Source organism: Rhinopithecus roxellana, chromosome 3 (assembly GCF_007565055.1).
Source record: "Rhinopithecus roxellana isolate Shanxi Qingling chromosome 3, ASM756505v1, whole genome shotgun sequence".
NCBI lineage: Eukaryota > Metazoa > Chordata > Mammalia > Primates > Cercopithecidae > Rhinopithecus > Rhinopithecus roxellana.
In genome coordinates this window covers 149512410-149527753 of record NC_044551.1, presented here as the reverse complement: position 1 = coordinate 149527753, position 15344 = coordinate 149512410, and the positions used below count along the sequence as shown (strand labels likewise).

The following is a 15344-nucleotide window of genomic DNA, read 5'->3' as shown; positions in this document are numbered from 1 at the left end:
TCAAATTCCTGACCTCAAGTGATCTGCCCGCCTTGGCCTCCCAAGTGCTAGGATTACAGGCATGAGCCACCATGCCTAGCTGTGCCACACACTTTTAGTCAACCAGATCTTGTGAGAACTCACTATCATGAGACCAGAACTAAGAGGATGGTGCTAAACTATTCATGAAAAACACCTCCATGATCCAATCACCTCACATCAGGCCCCACCTCGAACACTGGGAATTACAATTTTACTTGAGATTTGGGTGGTAATACCCAGATCCAAACCATATCAATGTTTTTTTTTTTTTTTTTTTTTTTTTTTTTGAGACAGAGTCTCGTTCTGTCGCCCAGGCTGGAGTGCAGTGGCCGGATCTCAGCTCACTGCAAGCTCCGCCTCCCGGGTTCCCGCCATTCTCCTGCCTCAGCCTCCCGAGTAGCTGGGACTACAGGCGCCTGCCACCTCGCCCGGCTAGTTTTTTGTATTTTTTAGTAGAGACGGGGTTTCACCGGGTTAGCCAGGATGGTCTCGATCTCCTGACCTCGTGATCCGCCCGTCTCGGCCTCCCAAAGTGCTGGGATTACAGGCTTGAGCCACCGCGCCCGGCCACCATATCAATGTTTTAAAGAACATCTAACTGCTCAGCTTTTCAACAGATGAGTTCAAGTGACTTTATGGTCTGTGGTAGGCAGAATAATTCTTCCCCAAAGATGTTCATGTACTAATCCTCAGAACCTGTGAACCTGTGAATATACTAATATGCTTTTTTTTTTTTTTGAGACAGGCTCTCTCCCTGTCACCCAGCGGCAGGATCATGGCTCACTGTAGCCTCCACCTCCCAGGCTCAATTTATCCTTCTACCTCAGCCTCCCAAGTACCTGGGATTGCAGGCATGCACCACCACACCTGGCTAATTTTTCAATTTTTTAAGAGATGGGGTCTCACTATGTTGCTCAGGCTGGTCTTAAACTCCTGGGCTCAAGTGATCCTCTTGCCTAAGCCTCCCAAAGTGCTGGGATTACATGCGTGAGCCACTCCACCCAACCTAATATGCTATTTTATTATTTATCTTATTGTATTTTGAGATGGAGTTTCACTCTTATTACCCAGGCTGGAGTGCAATGGTGCAATCTCAGTTCACTGCAACTTCTGCCTCCCAGATTCAAGCAATTCTCCTGCCTCAGCCTCCTGAGTAGTTGGGATTACAGGCACCTGCCACCATGCCAGCATGCCCTGCTAATTTTTGTATTTTTAGTAGAGATGGAGTTTCGCCACGTTGGCCAGCCTGGTCTTGAATTCCTGACCTCGTGATCCACCTGCCTTGGCCTCCCAAATTGCTGGGATTACAGGCATAAGCCACCACGCCCGGCCCTAATATGCTATTTTATATGGCATGGGGGATTGAGGTAGCAGATGAAATTAAGGTTGTTTATTTAGTTGACCTTAAAACAAGTAGATGAGATTCTGAATGATCTGAGTTGGCCCAAAATAATAAGAAATGTCCTTTACTTTTATATAATACATATATAGCGCATATATATATATATATTTTTAAATTTTTTTATTTTTTTATTTTTTGAGATGGAGTCTTGCTCTGTCGCCCAGGCTGGAGTGCAGTGATGAGATCTCTGCTCACTGCAAGCTCTGCTTCCCGGGTTCCCGCCATTCTCCTGCCTCACCCTCCCAAGTAGCTGGGACTACAGGTGCCCGCCACCACGCCCGGCTAATTTTTTGTATTTTTAGTAGAAACAAGGTTTCACCGTATTAGCCAGGATGGCCTTGATCTCCTGACCTCATGATCTGCCCGCCTCAGCCTCCCAAAGTGCTGAGATTACAGGTGTGAGCCACCGTGCCCGGCCAAATATATATTTTTATATATATAAAATAAATAATGGAGATGGAATAGAAAGTCAAAGTGATATGATTTTAAAAGAACACAACCAGCCATTGCTGGCTTGGAGATGGAGGAAAGGGTCACAAGCCAATGAATGAGGGCAGCCTCTAGAAGCTAGAAAAGGGAAGGACTCTTTTGCCAATACATTGTCTTAATCCAGTGAGACTCGTGTCAGACTTCTATTGACACAATTGTAAGATAACACATTTGTGGTGTTTGAAGCCCCTAAATTTGTGGTAATTCATTACCACAGCAGTAGAAAACTAATACACTATCCCAGACTCTAAAACCCTTTCCTGGCCCGTGCTCTGGTTCATGCCTATAATTCCAGCACTTTGGGAGGCCGAGGCAGGCAGATTACCTGAGGTCAGGAGTTCGAGACCAGTCTGGCGAAACCCCGTCTCTACTAAAAATACAAAAATTAGCTGGGCATGGTGGTGGGCGCCTGTAATCCCAGCTACTCGGGATGCTGAGGCTGGAGCATCAGTTGAACCTGGGAGGCGGAGGTTGCAGTGAGCCGAGAGATCTCGCCACTGCACTCCAGCCTGGGTGACAAGAGCAGAACTCTGTCTCAAACTATGTCCACAAATCCCAATGTATCATGATTCCTACCAAGTTGTAATCAAGTCCCTTGAATTGAAAAACTCTCTTAAATCAGATCCCCAAACCTTATATATATTCTAACTTTGCTTTCCCCCTTAAAGGTGTTACTGAGACTGTGTTAAGGTAGTGATCTTTTTTATTGAAGTGAACAATAACTCAGTTTTGCTTTTTTTTTTTTTCTTGAGACAGTCTCCTTCTGTAGCCCAGGCTGGAGTGCAATGGTGCAGTATTGGCTCACTGAACCTTCCACCTCTGGTTCAAGCAATTCTCCTGCCTCAGCCTCCCAAGTAGCTGGGATTACAGGCGTCCACCACCACGCCTGGCTAAGTTTTTTGTATTTTTAGGAGAGACGGGGTTTCGCCAATGGGTTGTCTTGGTGGTATTTTGGGGGAGCTAGTATCTGACAATTGTTTTATCTATGTGCTTAGAACAGTACCTGCTATGTAGTAGATGTTTAATAAATATTTGATAAATAATGAATAAATTATCTGAGTTTCTAAAATAATATGGAAATGTTTATGTAGCTGTAGTTGTGACTTGGTAGCTCCTATATCTAGATGTGATTTTCAGAAAATATTGGTGGAGATCATTTAAGGCCGAAATGAAATCTTGTACATGGATATTTATAGTAGCTTTATTCATAATTTTTATTTTTATTTTTTGGACTTCTACAATGACTTCTAATTGTTTTTTTGTTAATGGAAACCACCCAAATGTTCTTCAACTGATTAATTGCTAAACGAGCTATGTTATATCCACATAACGGAATACTATTCAGTGATTAAAAAAAAAAGAAAGTACTGATATATGAAAATAACAATGGATAAATTTCACAAGCATTATACCAAGTGAAAGAAGCCAGACTTGAAAGGCTATATACTGTATGACTCCGTTGGTTTGATATTGTGGAAAAGGTAATGGTATAAGAACAAAAAGTAGATCTATGTTTTTGAGGAACTGGGGTTGAAATGAAGGGTTCATTACCAAGGGGCAAGAGGGAATATTTTGTGGTGATTGAAATGTTCTATATCATTTGTCAGAACTCATAAAACTGTACATTGCATCCTTTTTTTTTTTTGAGACAGATGCTCACTCTGTTGCCCAGGCTGGAGTGCAGTGGCAAGATCTTGGCTCACTGCAACCTCCACTCACCAGGTTAAAGTGATTCTCCTGCCTCAGCCTCCCGAGTAGCTGGGATCACAGGTGTGTACCAACCATGCCTGTCTAATTTTTGTATTTTTAGTAGAGAATGGGTTTCACCATGTTGGCCAGGCTGGTCTCAAACTTCTGACCTCAAGTGATCTGCCCACCTCTGCCTCCCAAAGTGCTGGGATTACAGGGATAAGCCACCACGCCCAGCCAAGGATGAATTTTATGATATGTAAATTATACCTCCAAAAACCTAACTTAAAAACAGTACTCTACTAAGTATTGCTACTCTAACAATATACATTAAATCCTTTTTTTTTTTTTTTTTGAGACAGAGTCTTGCTCTGTTGCCCAGGCTGGACTGTAAATGGCACAATCTTGGCTCACTGCAACGTCCGCCTCCAGGGTTCAAGCAGTTCTGCTGTCTCAGCCTCTCCAGTAGCTGGGATTATAGGTGTGCGCCACCATGCCCAGCTAATTTTTGTATTTTAGTAGACACAGGATTTCACAATGTTGTCCAGGCTGGTCTCGAACTCCTGACCTCAGGTGATCCACCTGCCTTGGACTCCCAAAGTGCTGGGATCACAGGCATGAGCCACCGTGCACAGCTTAAATACTTTGTTAAAATCTTGCATGCTAGTAAAACAATCATATTTTGCTTTGAGATTTTCGTTTCTCTTTCAGTTTTATGGTAGGTTATTTTCTGCAATTTCTCCATTCTGCACAGTAGTCTTACACTGTTCTGGAACAATGAAGTTAGAGACAGAACATTCACTTTGTTAAAACAGATGCACCTTCTTAAACGAAATGATACAGTATTAAAATACTAAAAATTTAGAAATAATTTTAGGAACTTTTTCTTTTATTTGCTGAAACAGAGAAAACTTTTTTTTTTTTTTTTTTTTTTTTTGAGATGGAGTTTCGCTCTTGCTGCCAAGGTTGGAGTGCAATGGCATGGTTTCAGCTCACCACAACCTCCGCCTCCTGGGTTCAAGCGATTCTCCTGCCTCAGCCTCCTGAGTAGCTGGGGTTATAGGCATTGGCCACCATGCCCAGCTAATTTTTGTATTTTTTAGTAGAGATTGGGTTTCTCCATGTTGGTCAGGTTGGTCTCGAATTCCCGACCTCAGGTGATCTGCCCGCCTTGGCCTCCCAAAGTGCTTGGATTACAAGCATGAGCCATCACACCTGGCCAGAAGCTTCTTATTTGCAGAATAATGCCAAATAAAAGGCTACACTGGCCATTCCTCCCCTTTTTGGTTTTTAAATAAGGTTTCATTTTGTATTGAAAAAGTAACACTATCCTTTACAGAACAAAAGCATATCATTATTTGCGTTAGCCAAATAACATTTACTTCAAAATAAGCAAGGAAACTTACTTATAAAGTTTGTTATATATTTTCAGTTTGCACCTTCTGGCTATCAGAGTGAAACCCCATCTCTACTAAAAATACAAAAAATTAGCTGGGTGTGGTGGCAGGCGCCTGTAGTCCCAGCTACTCAGAAGGCTGAGGCAGGAGAATGGCGTGAACCTGGGAGGCGGAGCTTGCAGTGAGCCACTGCACTCCAGCCTGGGCAATAGAGCGAGACTCCGTCTCAAAAAAAAATTTATTATGGTGTAAAGTGACAAATACTCTTTTCTTTTCACTCTCCATCCCCTCAACCCTCCAACCTATACAGCCTTGTAAGTCTTCTTAAGCAGAATTTGAAAGTAAATGAAATAGGCACAATTTCTGTGTAGGATAATTTGGTAATATCTATCAAAATTAAAACTCCTTTTGATCTAAAGATTCCAGGGCAAGGATTTCTCATATAGGTATAATTTGCTCATTATATGAGGCTGTTTTTCATTTTTAATTATTTTAACTTTTTTGAGACAGGGTCTTGCTCTGTCACTGAGACTACAGTGCAGTGGTGGTGGGATTAGGGCTTACTGCAGCCTTCACCTCCTGGGTACAAACGATTCTCCCAACTCAGCCTCTCTAGTAGTTAGGACCACAAGCCTGTGCCACCACAAATGGCTAATTTTTTATTTTTTGTAGAGATGGGGTCTCACTATGTTGCCTTGTCTTGTATGAGGTTATTCATTGCAGCTTAGCATGTAATAGTAATGGCTTGGCAACAAGCTGAATATCCACCTGTAGGAGATTGGTTAAATAAATTAGGATATTTGCATAAGTGGAATATTATTCTGCCTCCAGGAAGAAAAAGGTAGTTCATTATATACTGATACAGCAGGATGTCCAAGACATTTTTCTTTTTCTTTTTCTTTTTTTTTGAGACAGGGTCTCACTCTGTCACCCAGGCTGGATGGCACGCTCTTGGCTCACTACAGCATCGACCTCCTGGGCTCAGGTGATCCTTCCACCTCAGCCTCCAGAGTAGCTGGGACTATAGGCACACATCACCACATTCAGCTAATGTTTGTATTTTTCGTAGGGATGGGGTTTTGCCCTGTTGCCAGGGTTGCTCTCAAACCTGTTGCCTGGTCTCAAGCGATCAGTCCACCTCGGCCTCCCAAAGTGTTGGAATTATAGGTCTGAGCCACTGTGCCCAGCCTATCCAAGATATTTGAAGTCAGAAAAAAAGGACTGAACAGCATATATAGTGTGTTACCTTTTGTGTAAAAGAAGTATCCCTATATTTTAATGTATTATTTATAAATATGTAGGGAAGGGTACATTATACAATGCAAAGTGATTGCCTTCCAGGACTGGAACAGCTAACAGAGATGGGAGAATCAATTATTTTTTACTCTGTCATGTTTTGAATTTTGTATGAAGACATTTTCTAATTTATATAGCTCTATAGAGAAAATGTATATAAATAGTGAAGCTTAAAAGAAATAGTAGGTAGTCAGGAATTCTTTTTTTTTTGAGACAGAGTCCTGCTCTGTCGCCCAGGCTGGAGTGCAGTGGTGCAATCTCTAGATCTCGGCTCACTGCACACTCAGCCTCCTGGGTTCAAGCAATTCTCCTGCCTCCTGAGTAGGTGGGATTACAGGCACAACCACCACATCCGGCAATTTTTTGTATTTTTAGTAGAGACGGGGTTTCACCATGTTGTTCGGGCCGGTCTTGAACTCCTGACCTTGTGATCCACCCGCCTAGGCCTCCAAAAGTGCTGGGATTACAGGCATAAGCCACCGCAGCCGGTCGGTAGTCAGGAATTTTAGAAATGACAAAGGGCTGGGTGCTATTTGGTGGCTCACGCCTATGATCCCAGCACTTTGGGAGGCTGAGGCAGGCGATAGCTTCAGCCCGGGAGTTTCAGCCCAGACTGGGCAACATAGTGAGACCCTGTCTCTACCAAAAACAAAACAAAACAGAACAAACAACAATAAAAAACCCACCCCAAAAAAACAAAAACAAAAAAGTTGTATACTTCTGTTGCTACCTTTGAGGCTCATAAAAGCATTTTTCGTATTTCTTATACTACTTGATTACAAAGTTCCTCAAAACTTTTGAATCTTATTAAAAACAATATCTGAATTGATCGCTTCAAAATCAGAAAGTAAACAGCAAAAAGAAAACAACAAAAAACTTCATAAGGCTTCTTCAGTGAAAGTAAACAGGCAAGAGACATGAGATTATATTAATACCTTGCTTTTTCATTTTTTTTCTTTTCTTTTTTTTTCTTTCTTTCTTTTTTTTTTTTGAGACGGAGACTGGCTCTGTCACCAGGCTGGAGTGCAGTGGCACGATCTCAGCTCACTGCAACCTCCGCTTCCCAGGTTCAAGTGATTCTCCTGCCTCAGCCTCCCAAGTAGCTGGGACTACAGGCACATGCCACAATGACCAGCTAATTTTTGTATTTTTAGTAGAGACGGTTTCACCATGTTGGCTAGGATGGTCTCCATCTCTTGACCTCGTGATCCACCTGCCTTGGCCTCCCAAAGTGCTGGGTTTAGAGGCGTGAGCCACCACGCCCGGCCAATATCTTCTTTTTGAAATGATGAACAAAAGGTTCATCCCTGGACAGTCACCCTATTAGACTCCATGAGACCTTTTGAAAACCCTGTAAAGTCTGTATCATTTTACTCTGAGTTAAATTATGGCTTGCCCTGACTGAAAGGATGTTTAGAGGTGAAAGAAGTGTTCAGAATGATATGCGAAGAAAAACATTAGCGGACCGGGTGTGGTGGCTCACGCCTGTAATCCCAACACTTTGGGAGGCCAAGGCGGGTGGATTGGTTGAGGTCAGGAGTTCGAGACCAGCCTGGCCAACATGGTGAAACCGTGTGTCTATAAAAATACAAAAATTAGCGGGAGCTGGTGGCGCCCGCCTTTAATTCCAGCTACTCCGGAGGCTGAGGTACGAGAATCGTTTGAACTTGGGAGGTGGAGGTTGTAGTGAGCCGAGATAGCGCCATTGCACTCCGGTCTGGGCGACAACAGCGAGATCTGTCTTAAATAAATAAAAACATTAGTGGCAAAGATGTTTAGATGACGAAGAAAGAGGGACAGTTTGGCTTCTTAGGATAAGTTTACTGGAAATACCGAACAGCCTCCTGCGTCCTTTGCCTTTTTGCTGCACCTATTGAGGACTCGAGGCTTCCACACCTGGATCCACGTCTGGGGGCTCCAGGTTGGGTCGGATCCCCACCAGGGGCGAGGGGCGGAAAACCTGGGTCCCTCACCTGAGCCCCAGAACCGGCATATCCGGTTCGGCCCGGCACCGCCCTTCGGAACCTCACTAGCGGGCTACGCGCAGGAGGGCGTGCGCTCCCGGATGTGCAGGCCCTGTCCTGCCCTGACAGCCCTGCCCGAAGCTGCCGCAGTGCCCAGAGGCTCAGGCCTAAACCGCTCGGGCGGGTCCTTTGCCTGGCCCGGGTCATCGGACCCCACAGCCGGGCACGTCACCACCTCGGGCGTCGCCTCCCGGCCCAGCCGGCCCACAGACCCCCGCCCCTTACTCCCCCAGCGGGGAGGGGCGCAGAGGCATCACGTGACGCCCCGCACCCGCCCGGCCCTGGTCACATGGTGGCACGGCCGCTGCGTCAGTCACAGCCCTGGCTGCGGGAGTCCAGCTGCCGTCGCCGCCGCCAGCGGACGGGGCGGGGATCCTGGTGCCAGGTCCTCGTCAACCCGCCCCCGCCGCCTCAGTCAGCACTCCCAGCCCGGGCCCGACCGTCATGGAGCGGTGCGGGGCCTACGCCTGTTCCGTGTGAGGCGCGTCGCTGCCGCCGCCGCCGCCGCCTTCGCTTGTCTAGGCCTCCGGAACCCCCGCCGCCTCCCGGAGCCCCTCGCCCTTGGCAGCCTGTCACCGCCCCCTGGGCGGGCTCGAATGCGCGTCCGGTGAAGGTGCAGGCCCGGCGCCGCCACTGCCGCAACCAGGAGATGGTTCGGGCCTAGCGGAGCCGGGACTGGAGGTAAGAAGGGCCGACAGACTGACCGAGGACCGGGCCGGGCTGCGGGGGTTGTGGCCGGGGCCGGGTGGGGTGGGTGAGGGGCCCCGCAAGTTCCGCGGGGAGCCTCGGGGAGACCCTCCGGGCTGGGGCTGCTCGATCAGGTTTCACCCCTCCCCTCATCTTCGCGTCCCACCCCACCACCTTGCCGCAAAAATAAGAAAATAAAAAAAGCTAACCCAGTCCTAACAAAAATTCCCAGAAATCCATCTGTTTAGTGTTTCTCCTTTCCTCTTTCTTCCCTCAGGCATTCCATCGGCTCATTTGTTACTTTTTCATATCCTCCTCAATTTCAAATTATTTCTACTTAAAGAGAAAATAGGCCCAGATTCTGGCTAACATTACCCAACTAGTTCTCGCTTTCCTTCTCGCGATCCTGCGCACCTCTCCCACACCCCCACCCCCGCAAAAAAAAAAAAAAAAAAAAAAAAAAGGAAAAATTTCCGCCTTCGACTTGTGAAGGGGGTTGACTAAAAATGGGAACGTGGAGGGTATAATTCTCTAATACTCCCCCCCACAACTTCCGAATCGGTCTGTTACCTAGTTATCCCAGTAGCTTGTGCGTGGATATTGATGTTTAGGCCTTTCCTCCAGCTGCCTGTGCTTGGGGTTAATCACGTAATTGACGTCAGTGCTTTGTTCCTTCTACTTTGCTGTTCCTTCCACTCTTTGAGGATGGATCGTGGAGTACAGGAGTTTTGGGAGTAACCTTATTGCCTTTTTGTTTACAAACAATATTATTTTCAGGAAGTGGAAGTACACATCTGAAATGTTTGTATATGGAGTTCAAGGCGAAGAGTTCGATTTAGGGTTCTCGTAGTTTTGTCAGTTGTAATTCAGAATTATACGGTTTCCTCCCTGCTGGCCATACGGAAATTTTAAACTAAGGCCAGTCACTTTTCCATTGACCAATGTTTTTCTTGATGGAATCTAAGCTATTGTCTGTGAATAGACTGTAAATGTAACATAAAATGTGTGCTAGTTTTAGGGCTCAGATGTGAAAAGCGCAAAGCGTCGTTTCTATATTGATTCTGCACTTCATAAAGTGCTTTTTAAAACTTAACTGGCCTTTAACTTATCAAAATTGAAATATTTATGAGAACTTTCTTAATTCGGGATTTGATAGCGAGCCTTTGTGGTCTGTGAGTCTGCCTAGAATCATCTTTGGTCATATGTACATAGCTTGGTTTTCAACAAAGCTGGCTTATTTAAATTTCTCAGGTTCGTTTTCCTTGTTATCACTGCATCTTTCAACGTAAAAACAATTCCCAATAAGTTACTTTAAGTTATCTTTCAGAGTTAACTTAACTAAAAACCTGGTAGCAGTCAAATTTTTCTTTTTTTATTACCAGCAGTTTCTTTCAATTTGTGGTGGGTTGCAGTCTGGTACTTGGATTTTTGTTAGCTCTGTAGAAACAGTAGGCAAATTTTACTTTAAATAAAATTTTGCTTCAAGTGGGGACAAGATAGGGTGTCTGAAAAAAGAGCCTAGCTGTGTTAATTGGAATATGATCTACAGTTTGGGAGTGTAAGGTGAAGCTGTGTAATTAAGAATTCTTAAAGATAGAATATTTTTGTTCTGAATCACTTTCTACTTGTCAGATTCTCACATTCAGGTTGATACATTCTCTTCTGTGTACTCTTGAGTTATTGTATCCTTTTCGTAACAATATATTCTGCAACCGTGCCTGGTGGTTCACGCCTGTAATCCTAGCACTTTAGCACTGTGAGACGCCAAGGTGGCGAATCACCTGAGGTCAGGAGTTCGAGACCAGCCTGGCCAACATAGTGAAACCCCGTCTCTACTAAAAATACAAAAGTTAGTCAAGTGTGGCGGTGCACACCTGTAGTTCCAGCTACTTGAGAGGCTGAGGCATGAGAATCAAATTAGCCAGGCATGGTGGTCCCAGCTATTCCAGAGGCTGAGCTATGAGAATCGCTTGAGAATCACTTGAACCAGGAGGCAGAGGTTGCAGTAAGCCAAGATCACACCGCTGGAGTGCAGTGGCTTGATCTCTGCTCACTGCAACCTCCGCCTCCTGGGTTCAAGCGATTCTCCTGCCTCAGCCTCCTGAGTAGTTGGGATTACAGGTGCATGCCACCATTCCCGGCTAAATTTTTTTGTAGTTTTAGAAGAGACGGGGTTTCAGCATGTTGGTCAGACTGGTCTCGAACTCCTGACCTCGTGATCTGCCCGCCTCGGCCTCCCAAAGCGCTGGGATTACAGGCGTGAGCCACTGTGCCTGGCCAACCTGGGCGATGTCTCAAAACAAACAGAAGCCCACTATATATTTTGCATTGTAATTTTCTTTTTTTCCCTGTCTCTTGCAGATATTGAGGGATGCATAATAATTTTCTTATAGATCTGTTACAGGGTCTTTGAGGAAGTACTATATTTATTCCTCTTTTTATCTTCCTCAGTATTTTGCACAATTACTAGATTGAATTTGAATGTGATAATATTTTGAACTTGAAATTGTTGTTCTATCAAGTTATCTAAGATTTCACAAAAAGGTAAAGAAAGCTGTATGAGCAAAAGATCAGTATTTGAAAGGGAAAAACCAATCAGTTTCAGAAGAGAAGACAGAATATGAAGCTTTCTAGAAGTTACGCATTTTGCCTTTTTTGAGAAGGTAAGGTAAATGCCATGGTTTTATGTGTACCTAAGAGGAACAAATAAAACAGGTATTTCTTCCTTTGTGGCCATCTACTGGTTTAGAATGGAGTTCAGAATCTATGAGGACTTGACTTTTCTTTGTGGTATTTTAATAAAATCAAAGAGGTATTCTGAAGTATTGAGAGCACACCTGGACAATGACCCAGAAGTACATCATGTACTATAAAAAATTGATGACTTAGATTTTTTTTTTTTACTTTAGCTTTATTCTACAGATATCTCACTATAAAGACTTTTCTATGTGATATAAAGGTTCCCAGCTCTCCTGCATCCTTATTATGTTTTACCCATTCCCTTATTCATTTCCTCTGATAAGTTGGGACGATTCTATTTGATTTCTGGGAGGGTGTTAGCTAGTCTCAGTTATTGTGAAAGCTGGTGACTAAAGACTGCATAAAGCTAACCTGACCTGTTACCTTGCTGCTTTTTCCTTTGGTTTAAGAAAAGCACTCCTACTGGCCAGGCGCGGTGGCTCACGCCTGTAATCCCAGCACTTTGGGAGGCCGATGCGGGCAGATCACGAGGTCAGGAGATCGAGACCATCCTGGCTAACACAGTGAAACCCCGTCTCTACTAAAAAAAAAAATACAAAAAATTAGACGGGCGTGGTGGCAGGTGCCTGTAGTCCCAGCTACAAGGGAGGCTGAGGCAGGAAAATGGCGTGAACACGGGAGGTAGAGCTTGCAGTGAGCGGAGATGGCGCCACTGCACTCCAGCCTGGGCGACAGAGTGAGACTCTGTCTCAAAAAAAAAAAGAAAAGCACTCCTACTTGTTGTTAACTCCCTATACATACCCTTCTTGGTTATTTGAAGTGTTACTCTAATACATGGAAGAGAGCAGTAATATATGCTCCAGTTACTGAGTTTTGGCACATCATCTGCATTCCTATTTGTCTTGATGTTCATTTTCACTGGTATCATATCTTGGAAATTTTAACGGTACTGGGGCACAGAAAATATTAGAACCACCAAATTCAATTCCAGAGTATTCCAAAACATTTTAATACTAGAACTACCTATTCTATTTTTTTTTTTGAGACGGAGTCTTGCTCTGTCGCCCAGGCTGGAGTGCAGTGGCCGGATCTCAGCTCACTGCAACCTCCGCCTCCCGAGTTCACGCCATTCTCCTGCCTCAGCCTCCCTAGTAGCTGGGACCACAGGTGCCCGCGACCTCGCCCGGCTAATTTTTTTTTTGTATTTTTAGTAGAGACGGGGTTTCACTGTGTTAGCCAGGATGGTCTCGATCTCCTGACCTCGTGATCCGCCCGTCTCGGCCTCCCAAAGTGCTGGGATTACAGGCTTGAGCCACCGCGCCCGGCCTACCTATTCTATTTTTGAAGAAAAAAAAAATCGTACTTAACTACCTGCTTTATCAGCTATTCTTTATTAAAAAAATCTGTAACCTGGCCGGACTCAGTGGCTCATGCCTGTAATTTCAGCACTTTGGGAGGCCAAGGCGGGAGGATCATGAGGTCAAGAGATCAAGACGATCCTGGACAATATGGTGAAACCCCATCTCTACTAAAAACACAAAAATTAGCTGGGCATGGTGGCGTGTGCCTGTAGTCCCAGCTCCTTGGGAGGCTGAGGCAGGAGAATCACTTGAATCTGGGAGGCAGAGGTTGCAGTGAGCCGAGATCGCGCCACTGCACTCCAGCCTGGCAACAGAGCAAGACTCCATCTCAAAAAAAAAAAAAAAATCTGTAACCTGAGAAATGTTCTGACAGAAGGCATTTTATGTAACTTTTTCTCTCTTGGAGTGCTTAATGAACTGTGTTGGTGGCTTTTAGGCAAGGAAACATAGCTTATTAGTGGATACTGTTTTAAACTAATTACTTCAATAATAATTTCCTAGGACAGGTAAGAGAACTTCATGTATTCTTTTCCCAAGGTTGTTGGGTAGAAGAAATCAGGGACTGACATGAATAGATTGCACTGGAAAGCCAGTATGGTTTGATTATCCAGAGATCTGTTTGGGGACAGGGCTTCCTGGGGTTGCTTTGGGCCTAATAGCTCTCCCAGGATTTTGTCAGTTTGGAGTTGCCTAGTGGGTTATGACTTTTCGTGTCATCGTTAGGGAAGGTACAGTTTTATGGAGAGGTGAGTACCAGTCAGTACTCTGCAGAGACACACCTTCTCACCTTTTTGCAGTTGCTTCCATTTCTCCCAGTTGGAATATTATTTCTTCTGTCTTCTTTCTTACCTGTTAAAATTCCACCATTTTTAAAGGCCTAATTCACATTTCATTGCCTTCTTGAAGTTTTGCTTAATTCTTCACCCCATTCCAATTGTGATCTACTTCCTTTCAATCTTTGCATCACTTTGTAGCTCCTTTTCTTTTCTTTTTTTTTTCCGAGACAGAGTCTCACTCTGTCATCCAGGCTGGAGTGCAGTGGTGTGATCTTGGCTCACTGCAACCTCCGCTTCCCAGGCTCAAGCAATTTTCATGCCTCAGCCTCCCGGGTAGCTGGGACTACAGGTGTGCACCACCATGCCCTGCTAATTTTTTTTGTATTTTTTATAGAAACGGGGTTTCACCCTGTTGTCCAGGCTGGTGTACCTCTTTTAATTATTTGTTATGCAGCTACTGTGGACTATAGCCTGCTGAGTAACATCATGAAAAATGAATTAGGGAAGACACTAGTAAAAGAAGGACTGTAACTGTTGTAATATTTCATTATGTGTTTCTAAAGTATAAAGATTAAAACAATAATCACAATATTATACACTAAAAAAAGTAACACTAATTCCTTAATATCATCAATATCCAGTTAAGTGTTCACATTTCCCTGATTATAGTTTTTGTATTGTTTTTACAATTTGTGTGAATTAGGATCCAAATAAGGTCTGTATATATTACATTGGGGTTAAGTACATCTCAGCCGCCTTCTTTTTAATCTGTAAGTTTTCCTCTGTTTTTTTATTGTGGTTATTCCCATACAGTTGGTTTGTTGGAGAAGCCAGGTCTTTGCCCTATGATACTTCTCAGAATCTAGATTGTGTTGATGAGATCCCAGTGGTTTCATGTAATATGTTCTTTTGTCCCTTGTGTTTTCTGTACATTTTATTATTTTTTTTTATTTCTATTTTTTGAGATGGAGTCTCGCACTGTCACCTAGGCTAGAGTGCAGTGGCATGATCTCAACTCACTGCAAACTCTACTTCCTGGGTTTCGAGCAGTCCTCCTGCCCCAGCCTCCTGAGTAGCTGGGACTACAGGCGCCTGCCACCACACCCAGCCAATTTTTGTATTTTTAGTGGAGACGGGGTTTCGCCATGTTGACCAGGCTGATCTCGAACTCCAAACCTCAGGTGATCTGCCCGCCTCGGCCTCCCAAAGTGTTGGGATTATACGTGTGAGCCACTGCACCCAGCCTTTCTGTAGCTTTTAATAGTTAACATCTAGAAGTCTGGTCTGATTTACCATTGAATTAAATAAGATTTTAAATTAATAATTATTATTTTTTTGGACAGGGTTACACTCCGTTGCCCAGACTGGAGTGCATGGGGCGGTCATGGCTCACTGCAACCTAGATCTGCTGAATGCAATCCTCCTGCCTCAGCCTTCCAAGTAGCTAGGACTACAGGCACGAGACACCATGCCTGGCTAAATTTTTTGGTTTTTGCAAAGAT

At 44.3% G+C, this 15344-nt stretch overlaps 1 protein-coding gene across 3 annotated transcripts in view; it reads left to right on the top strand.

Moving 5' to 3' along the window:
- Positions 1–8600: 8600 nt before the first annotated feature.
- Positions 8601–15344, top strand: part of AFF4 (AF4/FMR2 family member 4) — an 89986-nt gene continuing 83242 nt past the window's right edge. For 2 of the 3 annotated variants that reach the window (XM_010359968.2, XM_010359967.2), the window contains exon 1: positions 8606–8999. The gene's annotated coding sequence lies outside the window, so the exon portion shown is untranslated. Of the gene's footprint in view, positions 9000–15344 lie in introns of all 3 variants that reach the window. The other variant, XM_010359966.2, reaches the window with a different exon arrangement.